The sequence below is a fragment of the Theropithecus gelada genome, chromosome 1 (genome assembly GCF_003255815.1).
Source record: "Theropithecus gelada isolate Dixy chromosome 1, Tgel_1.0, whole genome shotgun sequence".
Classification (NCBI taxonomy): Eukaryota; Metazoa; Chordata; class Mammalia; order Primates; family Cercopithecidae; genus Theropithecus; species Theropithecus gelada.
The window spans coordinates 206,537,014-206,547,390 of NC_037668.1; the positions used below are offsets into that span (position 1 = coordinate 206,537,014).

General features: G+C 43.9%; 1 non-coding gene across 1 annotated transcript; it reads left to right on the forward strand.

Moving 5' to 3' along the window:
- Positions 1–352: 352 nt before the first annotated feature.
- Positions 353–457, forward strand: LOC112615647. The gene has a single exon (XR_003117431.1). It is a non-coding gene; the product is annotated as a U6 spliceosomal RNA (small nuclear RNA).
- Positions 458–10,377: the final 9,920 nt, after the last annotated feature.

The following is a 10,377-nucleotide window of genomic DNA, read 5'->3' on the forward strand; positions in this document are numbered from 1 at the left end:
GGACTCAGATGTAAGATCTGTGGAAAGAATATATTTGTTTGAGAAGAATTTACTAACACAATGCCTTCAATTAGTCAGCAATAGACCCTCTGAGAAAGCACATTGGTGACGACACACCTTAAGTTAATTCTGGTTGAGTGAAAAATGAAAATGTTCAAGCTATAGATGTCACAGTAAGTTGTGTGTCCACAGAACCCCCAGTCAGAGTTTCTGAGGCATTTTTAGCGGGCAAAATTGCATGAGGTTTAAAGGAAACTTACTCTATAAGACAGGTTCTTTAACCCTTGTCAATCACTTTCAGACCATCGGCGAACCTCTTTCAAAGGCCAGGGTGCTGTGTTTGTGTGGGTAACAAGTAATATTGGAAGTGATACTGAAAATTGGAATGACACAGAGGAAATTAGCATGGGCCCTGTGCAAGGATAACACACAAACTGGCAAAGCGTTTAATATCTTGGGGCAAGATGAAAACTATTCTGTGGATGGGTGGTGGTGATGGTTGCACATCAGTGTGAATCAACTTAATCCCACTTAACTGTACACATAAAAATGGTTAAGATAGTACATTTTATGTTGTATATATTTTACCATAATAAAAAAATGTAAAATGTCTCATTCATTTTTATATTGTTCACATTGAACTGAAAATATTTGGGATATGTTCATTAAATAAAATATATGATTAGCAATTTTTAGAAGCCAGCACGTTGCCTAAACACAACCGGGGCAGACGTCTACTGTTGCTGTCATAGGCTGTACTTTACAATATTTATTTATATCTATTTAAAAGGCAGATGATAACTAGCCAATAATAATACATTTTATTTGGAACACCAAATGCATGGCGAGCACAGGACTAATAATTGCAGATGTAGTAACACATTTATGTCTTACAAAAACATTGATGGGGCTATTATCTCCATTTTATAGATAAAGAAATACAGCCCTCATGAAGTTGACTGGCTGGGCGCTGTGGCTCATGCCTGTAACCCCAGCACTTTGGGAGTCCTAGGCGGGTGGATCATCTGAGGTTAGGAGTTTGAAACCAGCCTGGCCAACATGGTGAAACTCTGTCTCTAGTAAAAATACAAAAATTAGCCGGGCGTGGTGGTGAGCATCTGTAATCCCAGCTACTCAGGAGGCTGAGGCAAGAGAATTGCTTGAGCCCAGGAGGTGGAGTTTGCAGTGAGCAGAGATCACACCACTGCACTCCAGCCTGGGCGACAGAGTGAGACTCCGTCTCAAAAAAAAAAAAAAAAAAAAAGAAAGAAAGAAATTGACTGATTCAAGGTCACATGGCTGATAAGGGCCAGGAAACAAACCTAGGCCAATTGGCTCCAAAACCTGCTGGTAAGTCGAGGCTGCCCATAGAAACAGGAGGAAATGGCAGCCATGAACTCAGGGCCTTGGGCAGGGGCTAGTATGGTGGCTGGATCAGCCAGGAGATGAAGTCCCAGAAGTGATCCCGAAGCAGGTGGATCACCTGAGGTCGGGAGTTCGAGACCAGCCTGACCAACATAGAGAAACCCTGTCTCTACTAAAAATATGAAATTAACCGGGCGTGGTGGTTCATGCCTGTAATCCCAGCTACTCAGGAGGCTGAGGCAAGAGAATCGCTTGAACCTGGGAGGCGGAGGTCGCAGTGAGCTGAGATCACGCCATTGCACTCTAGGCTGGGCAACAAGAGTGAAACTCTGTCTCAAAAAAAAAAAAAAAAAAAAAAAAAAGATGTGCATCTTTTTTTTGATGCTCAGAAGATGTGCTTCTGCCCGAGCCAGGCTTGGTTACAAAGGCAGGCATCCCAGCTATAGTGTCAGGAATGGAGGACAGACACAAAGAGCAGGGAAAAGCTTAAGCCCAAACCAAAGATTTAGGGAACATGTTGTTTGTTTGATCACTTCTTTTCTGGAGGAATCCTACCCTCTGGGGCTGCAGTATCAGTGAGCACATGCAGAGCCCTTTCCTGTGAGTTCCATGTGGTGCCCATCCCTGGGCTGTGGGATTTCCTCTTCACACCTGCAGGCTTGGTGGAGAAGCCGCCTGCTGAGGGCAAGTGTCCCGGGTGGTGCAGCCCACCATCAGTTAGCGAGTGAGTCCATTCAATGCAGAGGAACCAGTGGACTTGGCGACACTCACAGACTACCCCTTCAACCACTGGCTGATAGAGGTGGTGAGAGCAATAATAGCTTTGATGGACAACCCACACAGGACTGGGAAGGGCTGGGATTGAGAGAACTCACACCTGCCTGCACTCCCACACCTGTTCCCTCTCCACATCTGCCTGCGCTCCTCCTGAAACATAGTTCCCCAGGTAACCACATACTCTCTCCCTCACCTCACTCAGCTCTTTTGCTTTTCAAACATGCCTTCCCTAACCACTGAATTTAAATCTGGTCCTCTATCTTCAACCTGCATCCCTGTCTCCATAATTCCTGCTCTTTTTTTCCCTAACATACATTTCATTCACATATTTGTTTGTTGTCCCTCTCCTCCTGCTAGAATGTCAGCTCCATGAGGGCAGGGCTTTTCATCTGTTATGTTTACTACTGTAACCCCAGTGCCTAGAACAGGACCTGTTCAATGAATGAATGATGATATGATTGTTTAGAGCTGAGCCCTAAACAATCTACGTACTTAAATACTTCCATCTGGCCAGGTGCTGTGGCTCACGCCTGTAAACCCAGCACTTTGGGAGGTCGAGGCAGGTGTATCATCTGAGGTCGGGAGTTCGAGACCAGCCTGACCAACATAGAGAAACCCTGTCTCTACTAAAAATACAAAATTAGCCGGACATGGTGGTGCATGCCTGTAATCCCAGCTACTCAGGAGGCTGAGGCAGGAGAATCACTTGAACCCGGGAGGCGGAGGTTGCAGTGAGCTGAGATTGCGCCATTGCACTCCTGCCTAGGCAACAAGAGTGTCTCAAAAAAAAAAAAAAAAAAAAATTCCATCTCTGATTTTTCCACTGAGCTGTAAACGTAGAGTAGATTCAACTGCTAATCTGACAACCTCACTCGGCTAAGAAGAATGACAAAGTAACCTGGCCCCAGGGAGAGTCTGACTGCCACTGACCTTCCTCCCCTAATAGCCCTGACTTGGTCTCCCTTATCTCACTTAAAGTTACCATCATCCACCCAGACACCTCGCCAGAAATCTAGGCATCATCCTGAATTCCTTTCCTTCCCATCCACTCACATCCAATCCATCAGCAAGCCTGCTGGCTTTATCTCCAAGAAGAATCCCTGCTGCGTCAACTCCTCCTTATCTCCGAAACTATTCTAGTCCAAGCCAAGCCACCAGAATTTCCTACCTGGGCTATGCATACTCTATTAACTGTTCTTTTTACGCTCACTTCTTCCTATAATCCCCACCCTATAAAGCAGACAGGATGATCTTTTAAAATGCAAGGCAGATGATGCCACTTCCCTGTGGAAAATTCCTCCCAGAGTCACCACTGAATATAGACTAAGATTTAGGCTCCTTCTGTGGTTTCCAATGTCCCACACGGCTGGCTCTGCCTGTCAGATAAGCTCATCTGCTACCACCCACTGGATCACCTACCTTCCTGAGTCCAACACCCCCGTACGTGTCCTCAGAAATACTCAAGCTAATTCCTGCTTAAGGACCTTGGCTCCTGCTCTTTCTGCTACCTGGATTGCTGCACTTCCATATCTTCACAAAGCGGTCTTCATATCCATGCTTCATATCTTCACAATGCATCTTCGCATTGCTTCATATCAAATGCGACCTCCCTGTCTAAATCCCGTCACCTCCACCCTGGTCACTCTTTATCAAATCATCGTATTCTGTATCTTTGTTCCTTAGTTTTTTAGCATGTGTTACTATCTAATATTACTAGGTAAATTTGTTTGCTTTGTTATTTTGTCTCCTCCTGCCCATTCCTACCCTAGGTAACATGTAAGTTTCCTTCCATGTGAGAAAGAACCTTATCTACATAGTTTACAGTTTGCCACTGTGTCCCTAGTGCCTAGCACAGAGTCAGGCTTGTCAGAGGTGATCAATGAATATTTGCTGAGTAAATGAACTCTTGTGGAGCTAAATGAACTGCAGTGGTATTCCCATGTAACTGATGGAGGATTAGACACTTAGGGATTTAAGTCATTTGCCCAAAGGTGTGCAGCCAGCCAGTAAATGGCAGAAGAAACTAGTGTTCATAACAGGGAGCCAGTGCTACCTGGCAGAACATCTTCTCTTGGTAAGACTAACTTGTCAGGAGCATCTGACCTTAAAGACGTGAGGTTGTGGCTCACTCCTGTAATCTCAGCACTTTGGGAGGCCGAGGCAGGTGATCACTTGAGGTCAGGAGTTCGAGACCAGCCTGACCAACATGGAGAAACCCTGTCTCTACTAAAAATACAAAATTAGCCAGGCATGGTGATGCATGCCTGTAATCCCAGCTACTCAGGAGGCTGAGGCAGTAGAATTGCTTGAACCCGGGAGGCAGAGGTTGCAGTGAGCCGAGATCACGCCATTGTACTCCAGCCTGGGCGACAAGAGCAAAACTCTGTCTCACCAAAAAAAAAAAAAAAAAAAAAAAAGAGACCTGAGGTTCAGACAGGTGCCCAGTCACCTACCAGGTTGGAGCTTCAGAGAGCTAGTGACCAGTCAGGGAAAGCTGACCTTGAGAGAGTGGGGTACCAAGGTAAAGGCAGGACTGGCCAGAGGTCTCACTGAATAAATCATAGTGAAGCCCACCATAGGGGCACCAGGTTGAATGAAAGGTAGAAATCAAGTAAATTTGGCCACCAGAGTGAGAAAGATTCCAGGGTAGCACTTCCCACTGCTGAAAGCCTGGCTAACACTTCCTATTTCCTTGTCTGGCTTCACGGTAGTCGTTTTCCTCTTCCTATTTAGAAGACATCCCAGTCTTATCCTTCTGGGCTATTCACGCTCAGCTAAGTTTCCAGCCCTGTGTCCCCTAGTGACACCTGTGCCTTGGCATGACACAAAGAGCCAATATTATTAAAACAGCTCCGTTACTAAACTGTATGGTGTTTAAGGAGCCAAGTGAAATCAGAACTAATAGTATGATCTGTCTGCTTAGTGCATGAATGTAATGGCATAATCTCATACAAGGAGCAAACAGAGAGACACAGAAAAACATCAGTTTAAAGGAGTCTTGTTTGACCTGTCTATAGTGTGCAACAGCTTCCTGGGTGTTCATGTTGCCGGGTGCAAGTCTCCAAAATAGTCAGCAGGCAGAAAGTCTCCTCTGTTTGATAACAGTCCCAGATCTGTCAGTTCGGTTGCCAACCCTAATTTGTAAATTCTCTTCTGTAAAGATTGCACAATTGTGCTCATTTTCTGTTGACTGTGGGCCGGCTAATGGCTGCTAAGGAGTCAGCTGCTAAGTGACTCAGCATTGCATCAATAACGGAACAGATCCCTTCGTCCCTGAATCTGCTGGAGGAAAATGATGTCTTCCTTTGTCAATGTGTCCCCCGCTGAGAACTCATGACCTGATGTATTGTGTAAAGAGTCTCATCCTTAAAGAGCCCACTCTATCAGCTCAAGGAAAACCAAGAGGAATATTCCAAGTTTTTGGTGTTTTTCTATTTTGGTTTTTGTTTTCCTCACTGTAGAATGTTCACACTTGCATTCTTTCTAGCCAACTAGAAAGTCTCATCTTTCTTCCTGTGTAAGGTGTACTATTGTTGATGGCATTCTATGGGCTCTGGGTGACTGAAGGTACGTTAGAATAGATGGGTAAGAGGAAGAGACCATGGCCAGTCTTTGGTGAGCCAGGGTCTGGTTTATGCCCAGATGCAGTTGGCACTAGCAGTAAGACAGAAAATCAGGAAAAACTGAACAATCAGCTAGCCTTAGGGGGATCTTTCGCAATGTAATGGGTACTCAGCAACAGAAATGTCCTAAGTGGCCCCCTCTCAAAGAAAACTAATACTGCATACACAAATATAAACAGGCAGCAGCTTAAACACAAGTGCTCTGTGTATCACAAATAAGATGTTTCACATAATAAAAAGTACTCTCTAGAGTGGGCCCTTTGCAATAATGTCAAACATCATTTGAAGTGTGATTCATGTGTTTCCCAGGATCCATTGGGAATAGGAAATGGGAATAGAGGAACCAGGAGCAGAGGACTCAAAGGAGGCATCAAGTTCTACCTCCAGAATTAGAACAGAAAAGAGAATGGAAAGCTGCAAACCCAGTCGATCCTGGCTGTGAGGGCATCAGAACCGCACCAGCCCTCCACGTCTGAGATCCCAAGACAAGCTGGCTCTGAACTAATGACAGCCTCTTGCTCCTTCCTTCTTCCATAAGGAGCTACGCAGTGCCTGAGTACTGGCTACATACTCTCCAGAGGCAAGTCTATCTTCAGATTTTCCGCCTTCGTAGGCACCGTCCAGACCTAGTTGTGTTATTATTTTGTTGTTATGGGGCACTTTGAAATATAGAACCACGCCTCTAGGTTTTAGGACACTGGTCTCTCCTCATTCCCTGTATGTTGGAACAACATTATTGGTGCTGTGACATAGGTCACCCCCTCTTATGGACTTACACACTGCCTTTTCCATTCCTCTCATTCCTCTCAAGAAATTTTGAAACAAGTGATTTCTAATTAAAATATTCACCTACTTTAACAATTTCACAATAGTAACAAACGACTTGTTAAACATTCCAGTGTGTTGCAATATGGATGTGGAGAACTGCTCTTCTGGAAAACACGATGAAGCTCAGAGATGTTTGTGACTTGCAGAGCTGGTAAGGACACCCAGGCCTGCTGACTCCCACCCAAGTGGCTTGTTCCTGAGCCTCATGGATTGTACAGGATTCTCAGATTGTGCAAATGCGGAAGTGGTGGTGGACAAGAGCCGGTAGCCTATACATTTGGTTACATTTTCAGCCTCTGAAAAGTCATTTTTCTGTCTTGTACTTCAGTGTCCTTTCTCTCAACTCCAGGCTGCCTTACTTCCTCCTGAACACCCTTGACCTGTCTCTGTGCTTGAATCTTTGTTCACCTCCTTCCCTGGGGCGAAAGGCTCTCTTCAATCTTCGTTGGTTTCAAGACCTCACGGGAACACTACCTGCTCTCCGAAGCCTTTTCCCACTTCGCGTCTTCCGGCGATCTCTCCCATCTATCCTGAAGTTGTACCATCTCCATCACTCATTCAGGGCTTTCAGAATATCCCTGATGTTGTGAAATCGTCTTTAAAAATATTGTCATGTCCTCTTGTTAGGATATACATTCCTTTTGAGCAGGTATTGTGCCTTGTACCATTAATTATTTTATTTTCTTGTATTAATTATTAATTTATTAAATAATGTATTATTCTGATCTACCAAAGATTTGAAATAGCGTACAAAAATGATATAATCTGAGAAGATTAAATCAGCAGTCAAGGTAGTTCATGTGAAAGAGAAGACAAGAAAAGGAGACACGTTTTCACATCCATAGCACCCTATGCAGTATCTAATCCAGGAACTCACTACTTTTTTGTTGCTTCTAGGGAATCTGTGGAAGAAACACAAAATCAAAATATTGATCCATTCTATTTGTATATCACTTTATAATTTTAAAGATCTTTACATCATTGGGGCTAAGCATTCTTAGGAATATATTTTTGATCTTTATTCTATAAATAAGAAAATTAAGACTCAGAGATGTAAAGTAACTTGGCCAAGTTCACTGGTTGGTTAATCTGGCAAGCTGCCACTGAAACCCAGTTTTCCTGATTGAAAATGTTGTGCTCTACCTGCTGGAAGAATAAACTTTGTATAAAGTTTCTATTTGTATTAAAGACTAAGAGATATGGAGAACGAGAACATTACTGAGCCTGTACAGTGGGGAGAGAGGGAGAGGGAGAGAGGAAATAATCAGTTATTATTGATCTGGGAGAGAGGAAATAATCAGTTATTGGGTGAGGAACTAAGACAGATACCTCATATTTTTTCAAAATCAAGTACTCTACGTAAGAACTAATGATCCCTGTAGAGATCATTCGTGGAGCAGAATAACAGAGAAACTGAGATATGCCAGAGTGAGACTGAGGGGCTGAGGACTCTATGAAGAGTTACAGCTTAGGGCCATCATAAATTCAGGCCATTTATTACCACAAGTTTGTAACTCATTGTCATTATTGGTGTTTGCATTCAATCAATTTTATATTCAGTTTTAGAATATAAAAAAGCAATGAAAAAGCTAACCAAAAAAAGGTTAAAAAAAAAAAAAAAAAAGCAATGAAAAGACTACCAAATATGCAATTCCTCACAATCTGCTCTGAATGAAAGTGAAGTAGAGGCCAGATGTGGTGGCTCATGCCTGTAACCCCAGCACTTTGGGAGGCCGAGGCAGGCAGATCACTTCAGGTCAGGAGTTCAAGACCAGCTTGGCCAACACGGCGAAATCCTGTCTCTACTAAAAATATAAAAATTAGCCAGGTTTGGTGGCACACACCTGTAATCCCAGCTACTCAGGAGGCTGAGGCAGGAGAATCACTTGAACCTGGGAGAAGGTTGTAGTGAGCCAATATCATGCCACTGCATTCCAGCGTAGGTGATGCAGCAAGACTCTATCCCAAAAAAAATAGAAATAAAAATAAAGAAAACAAAAAGAAACAAAAAGGAAAGTGACGTAGAGAATGTAAGCTGCATCCGTAATCCATCAACGTGATGTTTTGTTGAGAAAATTGTTGGCAGTTCCATGAAAGGGATGTTTCCATTGGTATCTAAAAGAAAACATTACTGCCAATATTGGGGGCAAAGGTTTTCATAGTTTGATGGAAAACCTTTATCTTTCTTTGTGCATTCTCTCCCTAGTCTTATTGGATGAAGAAATATATCTACTAACCATGTCTACAGGCAGACCAAGCTCCCTTGGGAAGCTCTTTAACTCCCTGTACCCTGGGAACCAGCTGTGTAGCAGGGTAATCATGCACCCAGTACTCCCGACCAGCTTCAAACTCTGCCACGATGCTCAAGTCTTGTCTGTCCATGAGGAAGTGGGCCCTAACGCTACCCACAGGACCACAGCGATCATTCTAAAATACAGCTCTTCAAAAAGCCCACAAGCTCATTGGGAAATAAAATAACAATTTTTGAAATAGTCAATAAAGTTCTTTTTTGAAATTAGAGTATTATTGGAATTTATTTGAATCGAGATCAGTAGAGTATTAGAAGCTGCATTGAGTGGCATGGGCCATCAGTGAGGGGCATGCTCTAGGAATTTAGAGAACTAGGGGATGAGACCGTTAAAAGTTATTTTATTTATTTATTTAATTAATTAATTTTGAGACGGAGTTTCGTTCTTGTTGCCCAGGCTGGAGTACAATGGTGCAATCTAGACTCACGGCAACCTCCGCCTCCCGGGTTCAAGAGATTCTCCTGCCTCAGTCTCCCAAGTAGCTAGGATTACAGGCATGCGCCACACACCTGGCTAATTCCATATTTTTAATAGAGACGGCCTTTTTCCATGTTGGTCAGGCTGGTCTCAAACACCCGACCTCAGGTGATCCACCTGCCTCGGCCTCCCAAAGTGCTGGGATTACAGGCATGAGCCACCATGCAAGGTCTAAAAGTTATTAAGAAGGTGGCATGAAGAAATAGTGGCAGAGGCAGACCTGCCTGTGCTAGGATTCCAATCCCATCCTGACTATATGTGTGATTCTGGAAGTGTTACTTGACCATTTTGTGCCTCAGTTTCTTGACTAGACACAAATCACGGTTTAATGGCAGTTTCCAAAGAGGTGGCAAAGAGTAGCATGTATTTAGAAAACATTACAGGACAGGAAATTAAAACCAATGTGGGAGTTAGCTTCTAGTGACAGCTCTGGACTGGAGAAGCACTTATTTTTAGGCTTTCTAAACCTTTGCAATTTATTTCAGGGGATTCAGGGAAACAGCATGGATTTTCCTAAAGGGAAGAAATGAGCTGCAAAGCATGAATCATCACCTGACCTGTGTGATTGTCTTTTGCTGACTGTTCAGTTAAATGTTCCACAGGGCATTACCTTGCTTCCTGGCAAAGTTTACGGTTGGGGGACTGGAAGAAACATCAGGGACCTCTTCCAAGAAGACTATTGAGTAACTATGACCAGGTGCATCCCACGGTGACGGCTGCCCTGGGTGGAATGGCTAGGTCCTGCATTAGTGTGGTGTTACTTGATGAGGATCAGGGGCTCCCAGACAGGCATCTGGGTGGGTGACAGAAGGTGGTGGCCCTCCCTGGAAGTTTAACAAGGATGTTGGGAAACTGGGAAACGAATTCCCCATTCTCAGCTCATCAGAGATGGTTACTTTAGGCTCTTCATGGAGCTGTCTGCACCCTCAGTTTAACCGTGTATCTGATGTTTGGGGCCCTGAGCTGACATGGAACCTGCTGGTCCAGCCTACTGTCCA